Genomic DNA, 23,481 nt, shown 5'->3' with positions numbered 1-23,481 from the left:
CATAGTCTTAGTAGTCAGTAAACATTTATTAAAATACACACACGCATGTATATATATATATATAAGGGAAGGGCAAGGGTATATATAGGGTGCCAAGAAACCGAAGTGGTATAACATGGAATTCATAGTATTATGTAAGTGCACTAGAAGGTTAATAGAATAAAGTCCTATCAGAGACAGCAGTAAGACCTGGGCTTAAATTCCGCCTTAATCCTTGCTACCTGTGTGACCATGAGAAAGTCCCTGACTTCTTGCTGGTTCAGTTTCTTTATCTGTCAAAAAAGGATAAGAACAGCACCCATGTCATGGGATTGTGAAAGTCTAATGACCTTTGGAGAAGCTTTAAGGCACTGTATGAATATCAGCCTCTGTAGTCCAACCACTCTATTCTCCACCCAAACTGTCCCATTCCTTCCGTATCCCATTACAGTTTCACTCACCCTCCCTAGTCTGTCTTCCTCACTTGTGAGTTACATAGTTGTAGCAGCAAGCACCCCAGCATCCCCAGGGTGGCTGCCAACACAGGTTCTTGGATCTGCTTTGATAAAGGAAGGCAACTCAAAATGGGTTAACAAGCTTACTTTAATCAGTCAGATATGTATCGTTCACCTAGTTCAGGGGAAAAAGGTCAGCACCCTGAACTTCAGAGTATACAGACAGAATTATCAAGACAGAGAAACAGATCAAATAGACAGTTTCCAAACTGTCTAACCATTACATCCATACCAAACAACATCTGGGTTTCAAAGCTGGGGAGCTCTGGACAACGGCTAGCCCAGAGTTTCATCTGATCAAATCACAGAACATTTCTCAAAGTGAGCCCCAAAAACAAAGCTACACATCAGGGCTTATATAGCCTTCTCCTGGCTCAGAGAATGTAACAATCTTTTGGACCCACTGGCCAATCAAGAAGTATCAACTGAAAAACAAGCCTCCCACCCCAGGCTCCAGGTGCACTTTAGCCTAGGGGCAGGGAAGATCTTTAAATTTGCATTTCCATTACAGTAGTATAGACCCAAGAGTATCAGAAAGATACTCAGCTGCTATTGACCTTTCTCTTTTCTAAAGGCCCTCTCTTCTCTATGAAGCTTAAAGTCAGAGCCATGCACATTAGTGCTTGATGTTATATGGGCTTTGTAAGTCTTTGCCTACACACAACTAGTAACACCTTAGATGAGATTTGAACCTAGTTCTTCCTGAATCCAAATCTGACCTGTAGCTACTCTGTAAGACATTGAAATGGCCTTGAATGATGGAGCCATGGTAATAATTGAAGCTTGGGAAGTGATGTGATGAAAGTGGCATCTTATGATAAGTCGTCTGGCAGGGATGTGTTCAATTTGAAGTGCTCTGCAGAGTATATAAAAAAAAATCAAAGCTTTTTGTCAGACTTTGAAGCCCGATTCCTTGTGAATACTGGATTTGTTAGTACTTAACATTTTTCTGAGGAGTCATATTTTCATTTTATGTGGTGAAATGACAGCAGAGTATTTGTGATCCAAAAAGATGAGTTTAGTTTACAGATTTTGTCCTAACATCATGTGGGGCTGTGGGGATGCATATAAAGGCAGAGTCCAGTATCCAGGGAATGAATTCTAAGAGTCCTGTCTTCTCTATCCCATCCTCTCCGAAGGCTACAAGTCACCAGGCATCACAAAGGCTAGTACCACAGAGTAAATTTCCTAAGGCTTCTATCACATATCTATCCAAAGTGGAGCCTAGTAGCTGCTTAATTCTATAAACTCAAATAACTAAATTCTTTCCTATAATGTGTACCGTACCTGCTGCCTAGCAACTGTCCATCGGCTTCCTTAATCTCTTTTAACACAGTTTTCAGACACAAACCTGATCCACCTGCCCTTAACAGCCTAGCCCTATCCTACCCTAGACACATTCTACCCCTTTTTACCCCTCTGTTCATCCCTCTGTTTTGTCCTGTGGAACTCCCATCATGAGCAAATTCCCCTTTCCTGTAAGTGCTTCCATATCCTTGCATTAATCAAAATTTGCCTTTCCTCTCAGGTACCATTTACTTCAGTTGAAGCTATTCCTCCCATTTCAGTGAGAGTTGAAGACAGTTCACCCTGCTGATTCCAGGCCATCGTGGCCCTCAGCCTCTGTTCACCAGGCATCTGGTGGTGCAGTAGATAAAACACAAGGCCTAGAGCCAGGAAGACCTAAATTCAAATCCTGCCTCAGATACTAGCTGTGTGACCCTGAGCAAGTTACTAAATCTCTGCCTCAGTTTCCTCAGCTGGAAGATAAAATGAAGATAATAATAGTACCTATCTCACAGGGTTGTTGTGGTGATCAAAAGAGGTAGTACCTGGCACATAGGTGCTTAAGAAAGGTTTATTTCCTTCCCTCTTTTGAGGCTGATGTTTAAATTACCCTCTTCCCATCTTTAGTACTGCCAGAACATTCTAGCAAATCTAATATAATAATGCCTCTCTCCATTTACTGGCTTATCCTTGTCAACCTCAAGATCAATGTTGCTTGCTGACCTTTTTAACTTCCTAGCTCGAGGTTTTCGACCTCAGCTAGTGAACCATTTCAACAATACATTGGCATAATCACACTTAATGTACTACCCCCTTTCATCTTCTGAAATTCCTCTCTCTGACTTCCTCTTTGTTCTCCCAGCCAGACCTCCACTTCTTCAACCTTTATTTTGCCCGCTGTCAACTTCCTCTTGGCATCAGTTGTCTCTACCAGCCTGACTCCTTGGTTATACATTTCATTTTGTTATACCACAGGAGGAAAAAGAGTGAAGTCAGGTGGAATAAGTTTGGGGATAAAGTCAGTTTTTGAAAGGTTGAGGTTGAATTTGCTGGTGGGACATCTAGGTGATGTGTTTCAAGCAGTTGAAGATGTGCATAATGGAACTGAGAAGAAGGGTTAGCTTGGGGTCCAGGTGTGGATAGATTTCAGTAGGTCAAAAAATCTGGATGGGGGAAAATGCATTTTTATTCTCACTAACCTTTGTTTTCCTTTGTAATCCTATCTTTTATTTTATGCATTTAAAAATATTCCAGGGTGGCTAGGTGGCACAGTGAATAGAACACCAGCCCTGGAGTCAGGAGGACTTGAGTTCAAATGTTACTTCAGACACTTAACACTTACTAGCCATGTGACCTTGGGCAAGTCATTTAACCCCAATTGCCCTGTCTTGCCCCCTCCAAAAAACAAACAAAAAATATATTCTAAGACAGTGTCCATAAGTTTTGCCAGACTGCCAAAGTCCATAGCATTAAAATTAAGAACCCCTGACCTATATTTAGGAGTTAGCTGAATGGAAGTGGCAGTTGAATTTGGGAGAGTAAATGAGATTGTCAGAGAAGAAGCCATAGAAAGAAAGGAGGGACCAAAGACAGAACTTTCTGTTTTTCTCTCTTCTTCCTTCTTTCTTTATCTTTCTCTCTCTCTTTCTTCCTTCCTTCCTTTCTTTTTTTGAGGCAGTTGGGGTTGTGACTTGCCTAGGGTCACACAGCTAGTAAGAGTCTGAGGCTGAATTTTAACTCGAGTCTTCCAGACTCCAGGGCCAGTGCTTCCACTCTGCCACCTAGTTGACCCCAAAGAAACTGTTGAGAAATACCCATATAAGAGGTTAGGAGGCGAGTGAAGGAGTCACAGAGAGGTCAGCTATAAATTCATGCTACCTAATTTAAACTGTACAGTCTTTGATTTGTCTTTATTCCATCACATTCCATGTTGTTAATGTTTAAAATGTTTTCCACTCTTAAAGCACTCAGCACCATGCTAACTTTTCACTGTCAGCAGATACCCATAACTTTTTATTTTACTAAGATCAAGGCCATCCTTCATGGACTCTTTTTTTTTTTTTTTAAAGCAATCGGGGTTAAGTAACTTGCTCAAGGTTACACGGCCAGTTATTTCTGGGTGTGGTGCTGGGTATCTGAGCCCGGATTTGATCCAGGTCATCCCAACACTGGAGCCGGTGCTCTTACTCGCTGAGCCACCTGGCCGCCCCTCTTCATGGACTCTTAATCTCTTTCCTCTCTGCTTCAAAATGTTATCTTCATCCATTCTTTCTTTTCTCTCTGTCTCATAAGAAGAAACATCCCTCCTTCACACCTGTGCTCTACCTCTGACCTCTCCCCCACCAATCTCTTCTCAATTCAGCTGGCCCCCTCCCTACCTTTCCATTCTTCCCATCCTTTTCACCACTGCCCCTACTGGCCTTCTTACTGCTCCCCAGACAAGAACACTTCTGAATCCAGGAATTTTCATCGGCTCTACCTCCATGCCTGGAATGCTTTCTCTTTCCTTGGCTTCCTTGCTTTCCCTTAAATTCCAGCTAAAATTCCACTCTCTATAAGAAGCATACCCTAATCCCTCCTCTAGTGCCTTCCCTCTTTGATTACCTCCAGCTCATCCTGTACATAGCTTGTTTACATGTGGTTGTTTACGTATAGTCTCCCCCATAGACAGTGAGCTCCTTGATAGCAGGATTATCTTTTGCGTTTCTTTATGTCCCCAGGTGCTCAGCATAGGGCCTGGCACCATAGTTGGTGCTTAATAAAATGTTTATTGACTCACTGACTTTACCTTACTCTATCCCTTATCTCCTTATCTCTTGCATAGCTGATCTCCTATTGCCTCTTCTTCCAAATATGTCCAGATTTTCCCTGTTCTAAAAGTCATTCCTTTTCCTACCCAAGCTACTATGGAATCTCTTTTTCATTTTGGAGGGCAATTGGGGTTAAGTGACTTGCCCAAAGTCACATGGCTAGTAATCGAATCTCTTTTTCACTGCTAATTTTTTTTTTGAAAGACTAGTCAACTCTTTCTGCTCTTTTCAAGGTCATTAGGAGGCACCTAACTGCCAAATCCAAGGGAAGGGTCCCCCCAGTGATTAACTTTGAATTCTCTGCAGCATTTGGCACTCTTGATCATTGACATTCTTGAAATGCTCTCCCAATCTTGACTTCTGTGGCACTGCACTGACCTGCTTCTTTGACTAGATTCATAAGCTTGGAGACCTACAGGTGAAAGGGATCTTAAAGGTCACTTAGTCCAACTTTCTCATTTTACAGATAAGGGAAATTGAAGCCCAGAAAGATTAGGTGACTTAGCCAATGTCATACAGGTTGTAAGATGAGAGGTAGGGAAGTGAATCCAGGTCATCTGACTCCAGAGTCAGTGGTATTTCTACAGTAATATACTGCCACCAATGACGTCTGATTGTCAAGTCAGATGGCTTTTTCTCAGTCCTCATCCTTCTTGACTTCTGTAGCCTTTGGCACTGTCAACCAGCCTTTCAGTGTTCTCTCCCACCAAGAGTTTTCAAGATACCACTGTCTTGGTTCCCCTCCTTGCTGTGCATCATTTCTACCTCTTTTGTTGAGTCATCTTCTACCATCTAACTTTTCTGGGCCACCTCTCCCTCTCATTAGCACCCACGGATTCAATAATCATTTTTACACATTTGATTGCCATTTGTATATATCTAGGCCTATCCTCTCTCCTGAACTCTAGTTCCACATTAAAAACTCCATCTTTTTCCCCCAATCTCACTTCTTTTCCATCGTTCCCTATTTTTGTCAGTGGGTTCACCATCCTTTCAGGCACTGATATTCAAAAGCCTCACTCATCTTTGACTCCTCCCTCTTTTTCACCTAACATATCTAATCCATTGCCTAGTTCCACAGCATCTGCCCCATCTGGCCTCTTCTCTGTACCACCTAGACCTCATTACCTCACATTCTCTTAATTAGCCTCCCTGCCTCTAGTCTCCCACCACTCCAATTTGTCCTCCATATAACTGCCAAAGCAGTATTCCTAAACACAGATCTGACCTTGCCACTTCCCTATTCAGTAATCCCAGTGGCTCCCTTTTACCTCTAAGTAAGGGGTTCTTAACTTTTTTGTGTGTCATGGACCCCTTTGGCATGCTGGTAAAGTCTATGGATCTCTTGTCAGAATAATGCATATTTTAGTATTTTTTATAAATATAATAATAATAATATAAATAAATATAAATAGTATTTACTATTTTAGTATGATTACAAAGAAACTATTTTATTGAAATATAGTTGTAAAAACATTTTAAAAAGCATATACATGTGGCCAAGGTTAAATCCCTGCTTTAAGATAAAATACAAACTACTCTGTCAGTTAAAGACCTTCACAACCTGGCTTCAACTTACCATTTAAGAATTATCATCCCAAAGTGTTACAAAACTGTGCATACCCTTTGATCCAGCAATACTACCACAAGGTCTGTGAGCCAAAGAGAGCATAAGAGAAAAGGACCCACACGTACAAAAATATTTATAGCAGCTCAGAGTGGTGGCAAAGAATTGGAAACTGAAGCGATGCCCATCAATTGGACAAGTTGTGATATACAAATATAATGGAATAGGGGTGGCTAGGTGGTGAAGTGAATAGAGCACTGGCCCTGAAGTCCAGAGGACCTGGGTTCGAATCTGGCCTCAGACACTTAACATACACACACAAAAAAAACTAGCCGTGTGACCTTGGGCAAGTCACTTAACCCCAATTGCCCTCCAAAAAGCAAAAAATAAATGAATGAATGAATAAAACAAATATAATGGAATACTATTGTTCTATAAGAAATGATAAGTGGGAAGATTTCAGAAAAAGCCTGAAAAGACCATGAACTGATGCAGAGTGAAATGAGCAGAACCAGGAAAACATTGTACACATCACAGCAACCCTGTGCAATGATCAACTACGGTAGACATAGCTCTTCTCAGCAATGCAATGATCCAAGACAGTTCCAAAAGACTTGTGATGAAAAATCCATCCACATCCAGAGAAAGAACTATGGAGTCTGAATACAGAGTGAAGCAGACTATTTCTACTTTTTTTTTGTTTTTTCTTTCTCATGGTCTTCCTCTTTTGTTCTGATTCTTCATCCACAACATGACTAATGTGGAAGTATGTTTAACATGATTGTACATGTAAAAAAAGAATTATCATACATTATTTCCCTTCATACACACTTGTCTTGTCAGACTGGTCTTCTTGCATTTCTTCACACGACACTCCATCCCAGTCTGTTAGCAAAGATGTCCACAATATCTAGAGTACACTGCCTCCTGACTTCTGTCTCAACATCCCTAGTTTCCTTCAAAGATCACCTCAAAAGATTTTCTTGACTTTGAGACTTTTCTTGACTCCCTTAGGTATAAGAACCTGCACTTACTCCCTCTCCCCTATTTCCTTAAATTTATTTTTCTATATTAAATGAGCTTATATTCATAAAGTGCTTTTTTCCTTTCTTTTTTTGGAGGGCAATTGGGGTTAAGTGACTTGCCCAAGGTCACACAGCTAGTTTTTTTGTGTGTTAAGTGTCTGAGGCCGGATTTGAACTCAGGTCCTCCTGACTCCAGGGCCGGTGCTCTATTCACTGCGCAACCTAGCCACCCCCTCATAAAGTGCTTATCACAGTGCCTTGAAACATTAACAATATACTTAACACTTAGGTACTTAATAAATGCTTATTGTCTTCCCTCCCTTATTTTTTGTCTGTTTGTTACATGTTACAGTATCCCCCTAGTAGAAAGGAGGTTCCTAGAGCATATCAACTGTTTTACTTTTATTTTTGTATATCCAGCACCTAGCACAGGACCTGACACATAAGTGCTCAATAGATGTTCATTGATGAATAGTTTCATCCCTCAATGTAAAGAAGCTTGATCAGTTACCCCAACTTGGATTAATCATTTCTACCATGCAAGTATTGATGGATTGCCTCAGTTTACTTCAGTCCTGGCTTTAGTATAAATATTGGCTTGTCTCTGCACAATCTGGGACCCTTGTCCCTGCCTCCCACTCCAAAGGTCTCCAGTTAAGCCGTGATATACTTCCCTTTTGGGTCTCAGGATACCGAAGAGGTGTTCCTAAACCATCTCCCACCATGCTAGGTCCCAACTGATTGATTCTGTTTCTAGGAGAAATGATAGGACAAATTCAGGGGAATAGCCGAAGATAGTTGGGGCTGGCATTGTTTTATACTTAAGAAGACAAAGGGAGGTCTGTGGTGGACGTGTTCAGGGGAACCGGGAGCCGGGGACAGAGCAAGGGAGCCGCTGTACCAACAGACCCACAAGCAGGTCCATGAGATCCAGTCTCACATGGGACGCCTGGAGACGTCAGACAAGGAGTCTTTGCACGTAGTAGAAAATGAAATCCAAACAAGGATAGACCAGATATTCAGCAGCCTGGAACGCCTGGAAATTTTGTCCAGCAAAGAGCCACCTAATAAGCGCCAGAATGCCAAGCTCCGTGTTGACCAGTTAAAGTATGATGTCCAGCACCTGCAGACTGCACTGTGGAACTTCCAGCATCGGCGATATTTAAGGGAGCATCAGGAGAGGCAGCGAGAAGAACTTCTGGCAAGAACCTTCACCACGAATGACTCTGATACCACCATACCCATGGATGAATCACTGCAGTTTAATTCCTCCCTCCAGAAAGTTCACCACGGCATGGACGACCTCATTGGAGGCGGGCACAGTGTTCTGGAGGGACTGAAGGCTCAGAGAATGACCCTGAAGGGCACTCAGAAGAAGATCCTGGATATTGCTAACATGCTGGCATTATCCAACACTGTCATGTGACTTATTGAGAAGTGGGCCTTCCAAGACAAGTACTTCATGACAGGTGGGATGCTACTCACCTGTGTGATCATGTGTCTGGTGGTACAGTACCTGACACGAACAAGCAGAGCCCGGTGAATGGAAATCGTGTGTGTATGTGTGTGTGTGCACGTGTGTGTGTGTGCATGCGTGCTTGTGTGTCTGTGTGTGAGACTGTGAGAGAGAGCCTGTCTGCCTTGTGAAATATACTGCCTGTCATAACTATGGAAAAAAAAAGAAGACAAAGGGAGCTAGAAGTTTCTAAAGCCAATTTAGGGCCAAAGCTGACACAAATGGGATGTATACTACCTGGGCAATAGGGGGGAAGGGGCATAAAGAGTTGATTCACTCTAAGATGGCCAAGTGGAAAATGGGAATTGTAGTGCAAGTATGAAGTACAGTCCCTGAGAGCCCTTTGGCAAAGAGGGCAGAGATTGCAGGACCCAAGTATGCAAAAGACATCAAATTTCAAAAGTGTGGAAAGAGGCACTCTTTGATCTGGAGGTGTCTTGAGCTATAAACATTCAGCTTATTCCACATGGGTCAACTACTCAAGAGTGTCCTAGGAAAGGTGATTGTAGAAGATCTTCTGGAACGTGTCAAAACATCAGAAGACTGCAAAGGACCTGAGGTATAGGAAATAAAATTACACACGTCAATGGTTCTGGGAGCTGAGTTGCAGAAACAGAGGATGGTGAGCAGTGTCTGAACTGAGATCTGCTGAGAAGAAAGAAAGCAACATGGCACCAGACGGGCCTCAGAGCAGTGCATTAAGGTGGAGAAGCAAACCCTACCTTCCCTTCTGGGTAGAGCCTCACCCATGGCAGTACATTAAGTCAAAGAGACAGGTCTCCAATGGCTACATTGCCCCCATGGATGGTGTCTCAACTCACTAAAGGTTTGGGTGGTAAGCCCTTTCAGTGTGTCTAAAGACAATTCTGTTTTAAGCATTAGTGAACCTGAATGCTTATATGTGGAGTTGCTAGATAGCAGTCATAACTAACATTTATATAATGTATTAAAGTTTACAAAGCGTTTTACATAATTTCCCCATTTTAGGGTCATCTGGATGGCAGGCAATGAGTTAGAAAAGTTAAAGGTCACCAAAGTGTACCCAGGCCTTAAGTGTCTACAATTACATCATTCAGAAAATATTTTAAAAATCAATCACACACATACAAAACCCCAAACCCATCATGAGAAATTAGAGGTAAATATTGTTGATGGTTCCCATTTATAATAATAATGGCTTCCATTTGCATAGGTTTTTTTGTTTTGTTTTGTTTTAATTTACAAAACTGGAAGGACTCCTAGTATGAATCAAGGTGTGGGTTCTGTGTCTGTGGCCTAAGGACCTGTCTAACTGTGTTCAGAAAGGCTCTTCACAGGAAAGTTGGCCAGTAGGTGAACTTCTTCAGCCATAGCGATACCTATTGAGATCACAGTCTATTTCAATCTTTGTGTCCTCAGCCCTTAGCAGCACTATGCCTGACACATAGCAGGTATTTAATTATTAAATACTTGTTGATTAATTGACTAATCTACCAAAACACTGAAGGGTTGCTATCAGTGTATCAGTGGGGGATATACCTGCACCACCAAAATCACAGATCTCTAAAGTTGTGAAGTATGTAATGCAATCACATCAAATCAGGAAAAAATACCTTTATTATCCATTGCTTTTAATAATAATTGACATTTATAAACCTTGCAAAGTTCTTTATATACCATCATCTTATTTGTTTCTCATAACAATCCTGTGAGGTAGGAGCCTACAAATTTTCATTATTCCCATTTTATGGGTGAGGGAACTGAGACTTCAGTACATAAGAGGCTTTGCTTCAGGTCACAGAGCTAGTAATAATTAGAAAAAGGGATTCAAGCTCAGGCGTTCTTAAGTCTACATCCAGTCCTCTTTCTATTACAACAGTGGAAGGATCTATTACATACATCATCAAAATAGGAGACATGACAGTTTCATCATACTTCTCTGCGATGGAAAGATCTATGACATCACATGAGAATGTGAGAAAATGGTGGTATCTCCCTAACACCTGTCAGACTGGGAAAGTTGACAAAAAAGAAAATGACATTTTAGAGGAACTGTAGAAAAACGGGCATGTCAACGCACTGTTGGTGGCACTGTGGAAACAAAAATCACTAACTGTGCCCACACTAGCAATATTACTACTTAGGTCTATGCCCATGAAGATAATAAAAGGAAAAAACCCATATGTACAAAAATAGTTATAGCAGCTCTTTTTGTTGTGGAAAAGAAGTGGGGAAAAGAAATGTCCATCTGCTGGGGAGTGATTATACAAATTATGGCATATGAACGTAATGGACTATGACTGTACCATAAGAAAGGAAAAAATGGACAGCTTCAGAGAAAACCGGAGAGACCTGTATGAAATGATGTGGAATGAAATGAGGAGAACCAGAAACACTCTTAGTACAACATCACCGTTATAAAGAAAAATGACTTTGAATCACTCGAGAACTCTGATCAATGTCATAATAAAATAAAATTCCAAAGCGCTGATAATGAGGCCTCCAACTCGCCTCCTGACAGGTGGGTGAAGGGCTCACAATGCAGACTATGACATACATTCTTGGACATGACCAATGTGGTCATTTGTTTTGCTTGACTGTGTATTTTTTACAAGGGCTTTATTTTTCTTTGATTTTTTTCCCAATGGGGGATGCTGTGGAAAGATGGGGATGGGAATAGGGACATAAATAGAAAAGAGGGTCATTGAGGGTTTTTTTTTTTTTGGTTTTGTTTTAAATACACAGAAGAAAACAGAAGGAAGGTCAGAAAGAAACAGATAAGAAGGAAAACCATTGGGGCAGCTAGGTGGTGCAATGAATAGAGCACCAGCCCTGGAATCAGGAGGACCTGAGTTCAAATCCAGCCTCAGACACTTAACATTTACTAGCCATATGACCTTGGGCAAGTCACTTAACCAAAATTGCCCTGCCTTCCCCCCTCCAAAAAAAAAAAGCAAAAAAGGGGCAGCTAGGTGGTGCAGTGAATAGGGCACTGGCCCTGGAGTCAGGAGGACCTGAGTTCAAATTCGGCCTCAGACACTTAACACAAAAACCAGCCATGTGACCTTGGGCAAGTCACTTAACCCCAATTGCCTTCCAAAAAGCAAAAAAAATTTTTTTAATTTCAAAAAAAGAAAGAAAGCCATGAAACTTATAATCAATGTAATAATAAACCACAATTCCAGAGGACCAAAGATTATGAAAGCTACCTACCAGAGAAGTGATGGACTGAAGAAGTAGAATGAGATTTTAGGGGCATGACCAAAGTAGAAAATCGCTTTGCTTGATTATACATATTTATTATGAGAGTTATGCTTCTCTCTCTGTGTGTCTCTGTGTGTCTGTCTCATATAATTGGAGAGGGGGGAGAAGAAATGGAAGGGAGAGAAAAATACTTTTTAATTGAAAAGTAGTTTTTAAATAAAGAAAATGGTGGCATGGCTAACAGGGGCAGCTATCAGCTATTTTCATTTTCAGTATGTTTCATTCATCTATAATAAAAGGTTTAGTTTTTTACTTAGAACTAATCAAATATTTATTAAGCATCTACTATGTGCCATGTACTGGGGATATAAATGCAAAGGCAGGTGGGTGGCTCAGAGATTAGAGTACTTAGCCTGGAGTGAGGAAGACCTGAGTTCAAATCCAGCCTCACACACTTACTAGATATGTGACCTGAGCAAGTCTCTTAACCCTGTTTGCCTCAGTTTCCTCATCTATAAAATGAGCTGGAGAAGGAGTATCTTTGCCAAGAAACCCCCAAATGGGGTCACAAAGAGTCAGACATGACTGAAATGACTGCACAACAACATAAAATGCAAATAATAAAGGTCTCTATCCTCAAAGATCTTTGATTTTAATGAGGGTAAGGGGGAAAGGAATGCAGTAACTATCAATGTAAGTGTGTCCAGAACAAATATAAAGAGAATAAATAAATACAAAGTAGATAAAGAGAAGATAATCGGGGAAGGCGCATGCTAGCAGTGGGAGGGCACCAGGAAAGGCTGTGGGTGAAAGGTGGGGCTTGAGCTGTTTATTGGAGAGAGGTGTTCTATGAGGCGGAGGCGAGGAAAAAATACATTCTAGATGGCCAGTGCAAAAGTTAGACAGAGGGAAGATGGAATGCTATTTGTCTGAAGAATGGGGAGAAGACCAGTCTAACTGGCTTACAGAATTGCAGAGAGTTTAGGGCTTGTGTATCAACAACCAGGCAGGAAAGATAAGTCAGGGCCAGGTTGTGAAAGTTCTCAAAAGCTAAACAGGAATTTACTTCTGACCTTGGGCATAAAGCCACTTGAGTTATCTAGCTTGAACGTGGTGAGATCTGCACTTAAGAAAAATCATTTTAGGGGGCAGCTAGGTGGTGCAGTAAATAGAACACCGGTCCTGGAGTCAGGAGAACCTGCATTCAAATCTGGCCTCAGATACTTAACACAAAAACTAGCCGTGTGATCTTGGGAAAGTCACTTAACCCCAATTGCCCTGCCTTCCTCCCTCCAAAAAAAAAAAGAAAAATCATTTTACAGCTTGACTAATGGGAAAATAGGTTTAATGTGAATGTACATAGAGAGTTTATATCAAATTATGTGCTGTCTTGGGGTGGGAGGAGGGGAGAGAAGGGGAGAAACTTTGGAACTCAAAATCTTATGGAAGTGAATGTTGAAAACTAAAAATAAATTAAGAAGAGAAAAATCATTTTATGATGAGCAGGATGCTCACAGAAAAGCCTGGAAAGACTCACATGAACTGATGCAAAGTGAAATGAGCAGAACCAGGAGAACATTGTACACGGTAACAGCAATGCAGTGATCTGAGACAATTCTGAAGGACTTGTGACGAAAAATGCTATCCATCTCCATAGAAAGAACTGATGGAGTCTGAATGCAGATCTAAGCATACTTTTTCTTTATTTTTCTTGTTTGTTTTTTTGCCTACATTTTCTTTCACAACAGGACTAACACAAAAGTATGTTTTGCATAACAACACATGAATAACCCTTCTCAATGAGGTTGGAATTGAGGGAGGGAGAGAATTTGGAACTCAAAAAATTAAAAAAACAACTAACATTAAAAATTGTTTTTACATGTAATTGGGGAAAAATAAAAAATATTAATTTTTTAAAAAGAAAAATCATTTTAGTAATTGTGTGTAAAAAACAGAATGGAGACTTAAGGCAGGGATATCAGTTAGGAAGCTGGAATAATCTAGGAGGTAATAAAGACATCTGTTAAGGGGATAGCTGTGTAAATAATAAGACAGATCAGGTATAAAAGATATGGAATATGTAGAAACAGCAAGACTTGGCAATTGACTGAAGGAAATCAAGGAATCCCACAGTTAGTAAGTGTCTGAGGCCACATTTGAACTCAGGTCTTTCTGATTCCAGGCCCAATGCTCTATCCACTGAGCCACCAAGCTGCATTGGAGAATACAAGTGTCCTATCCCCTCGTAACAACCTTGTATAGTGTTTCACAAACCCTTAGGCATTATTTTCCTGTTAGCTGATTAACTTATCCAAGGCCAAGCTTGTTCATTATACTTATACAGTGTTCTATTCCCCCCCCCCTTTTCAATTTACATGAAACATTCATTTCTAAAGTAAAATACTTAATCAGGACTGAAAAAATGATTAAAGGAATAGGAAAGCACACATATCCTAGGAATTAGGGTTGATCATTGTGCAAATAGTGGAGAAAATAATTTCCTCTGAGACCTATGTCCTCGTATACAGCAGGGATGCCAAATGTCTCCTGCCCAGAGAAAACAAAGGTTGGGAAGATATGTTCTTGAAGGATCAGGATTTAGAGTTTAGAGTGTCTGATGCTATTCATCATCTCATTTGTCATTTGTAAGATGAACCTCTTTTTGCTGCCCTCAACTTGCTCCGACTCTACTCCTTCTGCTACCTTCTAATTAATATGGAGTGCCATCATACCTGTCTTCTTTCAGCTTTCTCCTCAGAAGTCTTCTGACGCAATCTCCCTGTACAGTCTCCAAAGAATCTAAGTCTTGGGAGCACAAATTTCCGCCATTGTTAAGGCTGAAACCTAATTAGAAATGTAGTCCTTTCCCTCCCAGCATATTTGATATGCTCCTTTCATTCAGCTTTCTACCTGACTGTGGTCTCTCTTGGAGCCACAGGTGAGAGTTGCGTGACAGGTGAATGTCAAAGGGGATGAGAAGCTCTGAAAAGGGCTTGACAATTCCTCATACCAAAAATGCTAGTCCTCCCTGAACACCCCATACAACATCCTAGCAAATGGGCTAAACCAGGTCAAGGGCGACCAACAGGCCTCAAACCATCAGTGAAGTAGGGGGACGTCCACCTCAAGCATGTGAAGACTTCTTTGGGCACAATAGGAGGATGAGAACAATTTGTTCCAAAGGCCATGAAGCTGGCTAAAGCAGACACTGTTGAGTACTTAGACCTTGCTCAGTCATTGATGATGCTAAAATCATCTGCTGCACCCTAGGCCATCATCAGTCATCTTGACTTTTGTCCTGCCGCTGGACTTTGATGTCTTGGGAGGAGAGAGTGAGGCTCATGACTTTGGGCAACTATGCCTCACAGAGGCATCCAATTCATGGACAAGTCAAGACATCACCCTGATGTCATTGGTCCTCTTCAAAAACGAAAGATGAACAACAATAATAATTATGTTGGTTATATTTGGGATGGAGAAAATCCAAGGAGCTAGAACATCACTACTCAGGATGAATGTGATGATGACAATGGACAATGCTTATGTTTTATTTACTAAGTAGAATAATCTTCAAACAAGGAAAATAAAACAAAACCGAATTTATCAAGAATTGAAAGCCACAATAAGGGGGATTTAAAATTGACTACATAAATAAGAGGTACTTTATGGCACAATGAAAAGGGCCTGGAGTCCTACGGCCTGAGTTCAAGTCCTGCCCCAAATGTTTACTGCTGCCTTTATGACCTTTAGCAAGTCATTTGACTTTCCCAGCTTCACCTCTAAAATTAGTGGTTGGCTAGATACCCTATAAAGTACCTTCCAAATCTAAATTTATTATCCTAGCATGAGGGAATCAGTCATCAAAAGCCCAGGATTTAATAACTTAAAAAAAAAAAAAAGGCTGGTAAGAAAGTGTTCAACTAATTGTAGAAATGTAGCCAAGATTTGTTTATAAAGTGCAAATAAGGCTCTTGAGTAAATCAAAAAGAGAGTGATGCCATTGGATGTTTGTGATTGGCCATACACTTTGGTTGACCTTTAAAAGACAGTTGTGAATTTCTAGGGTCAGTCATTTTGAGTGAGTCCAGGAAGAAGCCAGACTTGGAGAGGAAACTACCTTCCAATCAGATGTATACAGAAGACACATGGACCTAGAAAAGAGGAGGCTGAAAGATGCTGCATGGATCTGGTAGAACAAAAATATGGGTGGAGGCAGCTGCCATAAGTAGAAAGGGAAGGATGCCAGGAGCAAGACTATGTAGGCTGATCAGGCATGAGGAGAGCTGAGACAAATGCTGTGCTGTTGGACTCTCTACTCTACCCACATACCCCAGACTACAGATTTCCAAGCAATAATTCTATAACTCCTCTTTCCTCTTTGGTTCCCACATGGGAATCTGTCCTCTTGGTTTTAAACATTTACTTTGTCTTTATAATATGAAAAATTCTGAATAATTTTGATTATATGAAATTGAGAAGCTTCTGCACAAATAAAATTAATGCAGCTAGGATAAGAAGGGAAGGGGTCGACTGGGAAAATATTTATATTATATATTTCTGTATTTCTAGTAAGGGTTTGATATGCAAGATATATAGACAATTAACAGAAATATGTGACTGAAAGTCATTCCCCAGAAGAAAAGTAGTCAAAGGATATGAGTTCTAAAAAGAATTGAAAACAATTGACAAACATATGAAATAATTTTCCAAATCTCTAATAAGAAGAGAAAGGCATATCAAAACAAATACAAGGTTTTATCTCATAGACTGAAAACCCTCCCCACACTCCCAACTTTCCTATTATTGTTGAGAACAACATTGTCCCATTCCTTTAGGCCCCCAACCAAGGTGTCACACTCAACTCCTCACTACCTCTCACTAATCTGTTGTCAAAGCCTATTGATTTCACCTTTGGAACATCTCTTGAGTAAGCCTCCTTCTGTCCTCTGACACTGTACCACCCCAGTGCAGGCTCTCATCACCTCATTCCTAGACTACTGCAATAGCTTGATGGTGGGTCTTCATGCTCAAGCCTCTCCCCACTCTACTCAGTCCTCCATTTGGCTGCCAAATTGATTTTCCTAAAGCTCAATTCTGACCACGTTACCCCTGAACTCAATAAATTCTAGTAGTTCCCTATTACTTCCAGGATCAAATACAAAATCCTCTGTTTGATTTCAAAGCCCTTCTGAACCCAGCACCCCATGCCCCAACTTTTCCAGTCTTCCTTCACCTTACTCTCATACAGGTACACTTCGATCCAGGGATGCTGGCCTCCTTATTGTTCCATCAACAAGCCACTCCATCTCTCAGCTCCAGGCATTTTCTCTGGCTATCTCCCTGGCCTGGAATGCTCTCCCTCCTAATCTCCTCCTTCAAGTGTCAACTAAAAGCTTATCTTCTACAGGAAGACCTTCTTAATTCTAGTGTCTTCCCTGTTTTAAATATTTACTGTTTTTCCTGTTCATACCTTGTTTGCACATAATTTCTTTGTTCTTTCCCTCCCTCAAGCATAAGCTCCATGAGGTCAGGAACTATCTTTTGCCTCTTTTTGTATTTCCAGCACTTAGGATAGTGCTTGGCTGCTTAATAAATGTTTACTGGCTACAAAATTGGCAAAGATAACAAAGGATGGGTATACTGAATGTTGGATTGGTTCTGGAGAGACAAGCATAGCAATGCATTGTTGTTGGAGCTATAAATTGGTCCAGCCATTTTGGAAAGCAATCTCAAATTATGCAAATAAAATGATGAGAATGTTCATACCTTTGAATCAGATATTCTACTACTAGGCATATACCGCAAGGAAATCATTAACAAAAATGAAGGTCTCACATACAGCAAGATATTTATAAAAGCATTTTTGTGATAACAGAGAACTGGAAACAAAGCGGATGCCCATCAATTAGGGAATAGCTAAACAAGTTGTGGTATAAGAATGGAATGAAATATTATTGTGAGATAAGAAATAATGATCATGATACATGAAAAGAAGTGTGGAAAGTTTTGTATGAAGAAATGAAAAGTGAACTAAGCAGAGATGGGAAAGCAAAACACACCGATTACAAAACTGGAAATGGAAAGAATGAGAACTGCAAATTAATAAAAACTGAATCTTCTGAAATTATAAAGAACAAGTTTGGCCCCTGCTCCTTTGCAGAGGTCAGAATTAAGAGATATGGAACATAAAATGTGAGATTTTTTCAATGTGCTGATGGGACTAGATTTTTTTTTCTTCTTCTTCCTAATTTTCTTTTCTTGTCTTCTTTCCTTCCCTCTCTCCTTCCTTCCCTTCCTCCTTATAGCTTAGCTTTGGCCCATATCTAGGCTCTCATCAAAGATTAGGATCAGGAAGACAGGTATATTATCAGGAGCATGCTGGAGCCAGTGGTTCTCCAGAGCTGATTGTTAAAATTTTAGTGTGAGCATTTACACTTCCATCAGAGCTTAATTTACTGTTTTGTTACTTGTCTAGACTCCAGAAAATGATGAAGAAGATATTAATAATGCAGATTAAACTTAAAAATGTGTCCAGCATAGTTTGTTTGAGAAGGAAGAACCAGTTGCTAAATATTTAACAGCACACCCCTATATCAAATGTACAATTTTTTTTTGAGAAATTATTTTATTACCAAAATTTGTTACTTGACATCCATTCGTTTATACCCAGATATAATAAAAGAACAGTTTTTACATAAATAGAACAATAAATGTATTATATATTTTAAAATGTTTTTTTAACATTCATTTTTTTTAAAATATTGAGTAGAATTCTCTTCCTCCCTCAAGTCCTTCCCACACACATTGAGATGGCGAGCTTATATTGATCAGAGTAGCAAAGTCTTTCATAGTTAATCATCATTAAAATATTGCTGTTACTTTGTACAATGTTTTCCTGGTTGAACTCACTTCACTTTGCATCAATTCATGTAAGTCTTCCCCAGGTGAGTTTAGGTAAGAAGGACAAGTAAGTTATATGATACCCATTATACATGTGAAATCATACAAAACACATTTCTGTATTTGCCATGTTGAAAGAAAAAAAAGTAAGAAAAATAAAGTGAAAAATAAATATGTTTCCATATGCATTGAGATGTTATCAGCTCCCCCTCTTGAGGTATATAGAGATTTCATCATGAGTCCTTTGGAATTGTCTTGAATCACTGTCAGCAGTAAAGCAGTGTCAACAAAATCTCAGAGTTGAGAGAGTATATGGGAGAAAAGGGTAGTTATCAGTGTAAAATACTTTAACAGAGTCAAGAAGGATCAGAACTTTTGGGGGGAGGAAGGAACATTTATTTTCAGTTTTTAATTAACAAACACCAAATAGAATGGGCATTTACATACATACATGCATACATATTAGAAAAGGAAAGGAAGATTATAAATGAAATTGCAGGTCTCTATTATGAACAGCTTGATTTTCTGTTAAATATAATAAGTTCAGCTAGGTGCTACAGTGGATAGAGGGCCGGGCCTGCAGGCAAGAAGACTCATCTTCCTAAGTTCAAATCTAGCTTCAGACACTTACCAGCTGTGTGATCCTGGGCAAGTCACTTAACCCTGTTTGCCTCAGTTTTCTCATCTATAAAATGATCTGGAGAAGGAAATGGCAAACCATTCCAGTACCATTGCCAAGAAAACCCCAAATGGTTTCAGAAAGAGTTGGACATGGCTGAAACGACTAAATAATAACAACAAAAAGTTCATTGTTTAGGTTTCGTAGCTGTTCTGTCCTGGGGTCTGCTTCTTCCTGGCCTTCCTTATGTTCTATTCTCTACATTTAAAAAAGATACCTTAAAAATTCTATTTTTTGGGTCTTGTTTCCCTACTACTATCTACCCTCACCCTTTTGCATTGCACTCCTCCTTTAAAAAAAAAAAGAAAAAGAAAAACCTTACAACAAATGGACATAGACAGGCAAAATAAATTCCCACATTGACTGTCTAAAAATCTATCATTCTACACTTTGAATTCATCACCTCCCTGTCAGGAGGTGGATAACATGCTTAGATCTCTGGAATTGTGGTTTATTATTGCATTGATTAGCATTGTCATGGCTGCCCTACTTGTCTGTGTTCCTTCTAGTCTCTTCTGTGCATTAAAAAGGAAAGATACCTCTTTATTTTCTTTTTTTGATATCCTGCTCCTATCTCTGTCACCCTTATACACCTCTTAGTGAAAAAAAAAAAGAAAAGATTTTTTTTAAAACCCTCTGTAATAAACATGTACAGTGAAGTAAAGCAAATTTCCATATTGGCCATGTCCCAAAATGTCTTATGTCCAGTCTTGAGCCTCATCTCTTCTTTGTCTAGCAATGAGTAGCATGCTTCATCATCGGCTCTCTGGAATTGTAGTGGATCATTGCATTGATCAGAGTTCTCAAGACATTCAAAGTTGTTTTTCTTTATGTTGTTATTGTATAAATTATTCTTCTGGTTCTGATCACCTTGTTTCATATCAATTCATACAAGTCTTTTCAGGCTTCTCTGAAGCCATCCATTTTGTCATTTTTTTATGGTGTAATAATAGCCTATTACATTCATATGCCTTAATTTACAGCTGATATAAATATTTTTGTACATATGATTCCCTTTCCTCTTTTCTTGATCTTTTTAGCATGTAGACTTAGTAGTGATATCACTAATACATAATTTAGTAATGGGGGGAGGGTTTCAAATTGCTTTTCAGAATGACTAGAACAATTCATAGTTTCATCAATAGCACAACAAAGTGAGTGTTTCCCTTTAGTCCCTCCAGTATTTATGATTTTCCTCTATTGTCATCTTTGCTGACCTGATAGGTATGAGATGAAACTTCAGAATGGCTTCAATTTTAATTTCTCTGATCATTATTTGAAAATTTTTTTCATTATGGGCATTGATAGCTTAGATCTCTTTCTTTGAGAACTTATCTGTTCATATCTTTTGACTATTTCTATATTGGGAAATGACTCTTATTCTTAAAATTTGAATTAATTCCTTATATATTTTAGATATAAAACCTTTGTCAGGAAACTTGCTGCAAATATTTTCCCTTGGTTATCTATTTCCCTTTTAATTTTAACTATGTTGGTTCTGTTCATGTAAAAACTTTTGAGATTAATCAAAATTGTCCAATTTATCTTTCTGATCTTCTCTATCCCTTCTTTGGTAATTATCTTTTTCCCTATTCATGGATCTCAAAGATATATATATATATATATATATATATATATATATATATATATATATACACATATACATATAGGACAGGGGAAGGTGAGGCAATTAGGGTTAAGTGTCTTGCTTAAGGTCACACAGCTAGTAAGGGTGTCAAATGCCTGAGTCTGGATTTGAACTCAAGTCCTCCTGATTCCAGGGCTGGTGTTCTATTAGCTATACCACCTAGCTGCCCCTCAAAGATGATTTTTTTATCTTCCTCTAATTTGTTTATGATGTGACCTTTTATATCTAGGTCATGTATTCATCTGGAGCTTACTTGGTATGTGTGTAAGGTGTTGGTCTATACCAGGGGTGGGGAACCTGTGGCCTTCTAGGTACTTTGTGTAGCCTTTTGTTCTACAGAACAAATCCTTTTATTAAGGGGATTTGTTCTGTGAAGTTTGGATTCAGTCAAAGGGCTGCCCTTGAGAAGCTAGAGGACCACATGTGACCTCTAGGCTGAAGGTTCTCCACCCCTGGTCTATACCTTAAGTCTTGTCAGACTGCTTTTTAACTTTCGAAGAAGGTTTTGTTAAATAGTCAGAATACTGACCACACTAGATGGGAATCTCTGGGCTTATTGAACTTTAAGTTTCTGTGTTCATTCATTGACTGTCAGTCAATGAGTCAGTCCATAAACATTAGTTAATATATGACAGGCACTGTGCTGAGAACTGGAGGTACAAAAAAAGGTAAAACATTGTCTGTGCTCCCAAGAGACTCATGGAATAATGGGGGAGACAGCATGCAAGCAAATATGCGCAAATTAGCGACATACAGGATAAATTAGAAATATCAACAGAAAGAAGGTACTAGGATTAAGGGGGATTGAGAAAGCTTCCTGAAGGTGAGGTTTTATCTGAGATTTGAAAGAACCAGAAGGCAGGGATGAGAAGGGAGAGAATTTCAGGCATAGGGAGAGCCAGGAAAAATGCCTGGAGTCAGGAGATGGAGAGGTTTGGTTTTATTTTGAGGAATAGCAAGGAGACTGGTGTCCCTGGACTGAAGAGAGTACATGATGTTTGTATGAGTGTGGGGAAAGGGAGTGGCATGGTGCTGTGTGTGGGGAGAGGTAAGGTATAAAAAGACTGGAAAGGTTGGGGGCAGGTTATGAAGGACTTTGAATGCCAAACCAAGGATTTTATATCTCATCCTGCAAGTGATGGGAAGTCACTGGATGTTGTAGAGTAGGGTGATAACATGATCAGACCTACACTTCAGGAAAATAATTTTGGTGGCGGAGAAAAGAATGGACTTGAGTGAGGAGAGATTTGAGGCAGAGAGAGCAAGCAGAAGGCTATTGCAATAGTCCAGGCATAAGGAGGTAAGGGTCTGCACCAAGATGGTGGCAGTGTCAGGGGACAGAAGCGGTCATATTCAAGAGACTTTGCAGAGGTGAAATCGATAGACCTTGCCAACAGCTTGGATGTGAGGGGTGAGGGTGAGTGAAGGGTCCAGAGTGATCCTAGCTTGGGAGCCTGAGGGACTGAGAGGCTATCTGATGGCCAATCAAGTGCTTTCTGCTGCATACAAATATTGATGAAGAGAGGTCAAGTGATAGGCTCACTCCTCCCATAAAAAAAGTTGAGTTGAACTTGCTGTTCGTGATGGCCTGAATCCCAAATCTTCCTCTGTCCATAATGAGCTGGGTGATTTGGGGCAAGTCCCCTTTTCCCCAGGGGCCTCAGTTCCTTTCTTACAGGAATTCTGGGTTTGGACTTGATAATCCCTAAAACTCTTTTCAGCTCAAAAATTGTATGAATTATGGACTATGCTTCTGATTGGGAAATAGTCACGTTACTATTATCCAGTTTTACAAGATCTACCATGTTTGACTTTGCCTTATAGGCTTTAAATCTATTTGCATTTCTTTCAGGATTCATTTTGTTCAACCCAGAACTGATTAAATGCATGATTTTAAATGCTGTGTGAACTCTGGTTCAAAATGTTCTGCAGCTGGAAAGAAAATATTTGGTGATCTCATTTGTAGCGAGGGAAAAAAAATTGCTTGTAGAATCAATAGTATATTGCTAAGAAGCATCTCTGAACAGCCTACTATAATTTACAAATATTTCACCATTTTATCCTCAAAACAATCCTGCAAAGTAAGTGCTGTTATTATCCCCAATTTTACAGTCAAGGAAATTGAAGTAAAGAGGTTAAGTCACTTGCCCAGAGTCACATGGCCAGTAAGTGTCTCAGGCTGGATTTCAATTCAGGTCTTCCTCTTCTATCTACTACTCCATCTAGATACCTCTGAGAGCTTGGGAGTTTATGTTAGACTAGATTTCAGAGATTACAGATAGGCCTTTTCAGAGAGGGCTACACCTGATTCTATTCAGTCTAATGGCTTGAGGGTTCAGCCTCTATGGAACGGAAAGGTGGGAAATCATAAA

General features: G+C 39.8%; 1 pseudogene; it reads left to right on the top strand.

Annotated features, from left to right (window-relative positions):
* Positions 1–8,009: 8,009 nt before the first annotated feature.
* On the top strand, positions 8,010–8,679 carry LOC138143679 (Golgi SNAP receptor complex member 2 pseudogene; annotated as a pseudogene).
* Positions 8,680–23,481: the final 14,802 nt, after the last annotated feature.

The sequence above is a fragment of the Petaurus breviceps genome, unplaced genomic scaffold (genome assembly GCF_028583685.1).
Source record: "Petaurus breviceps papuanus isolate PSGF00001 unplaced genomic scaffold, PetGlider_PUasm1.0 90654, whole genome shotgun sequence".
Lineage (NCBI taxonomy): Eukaryota > Metazoa > Chordata > Mammalia > Diprotodontia > Petauridae > Petaurus > Petaurus breviceps.
The sequence above is the reverse complement of the archived record's forward strand: the minus strand, read 5'-3'. Positions and strand labels throughout refer to the sequence as shown.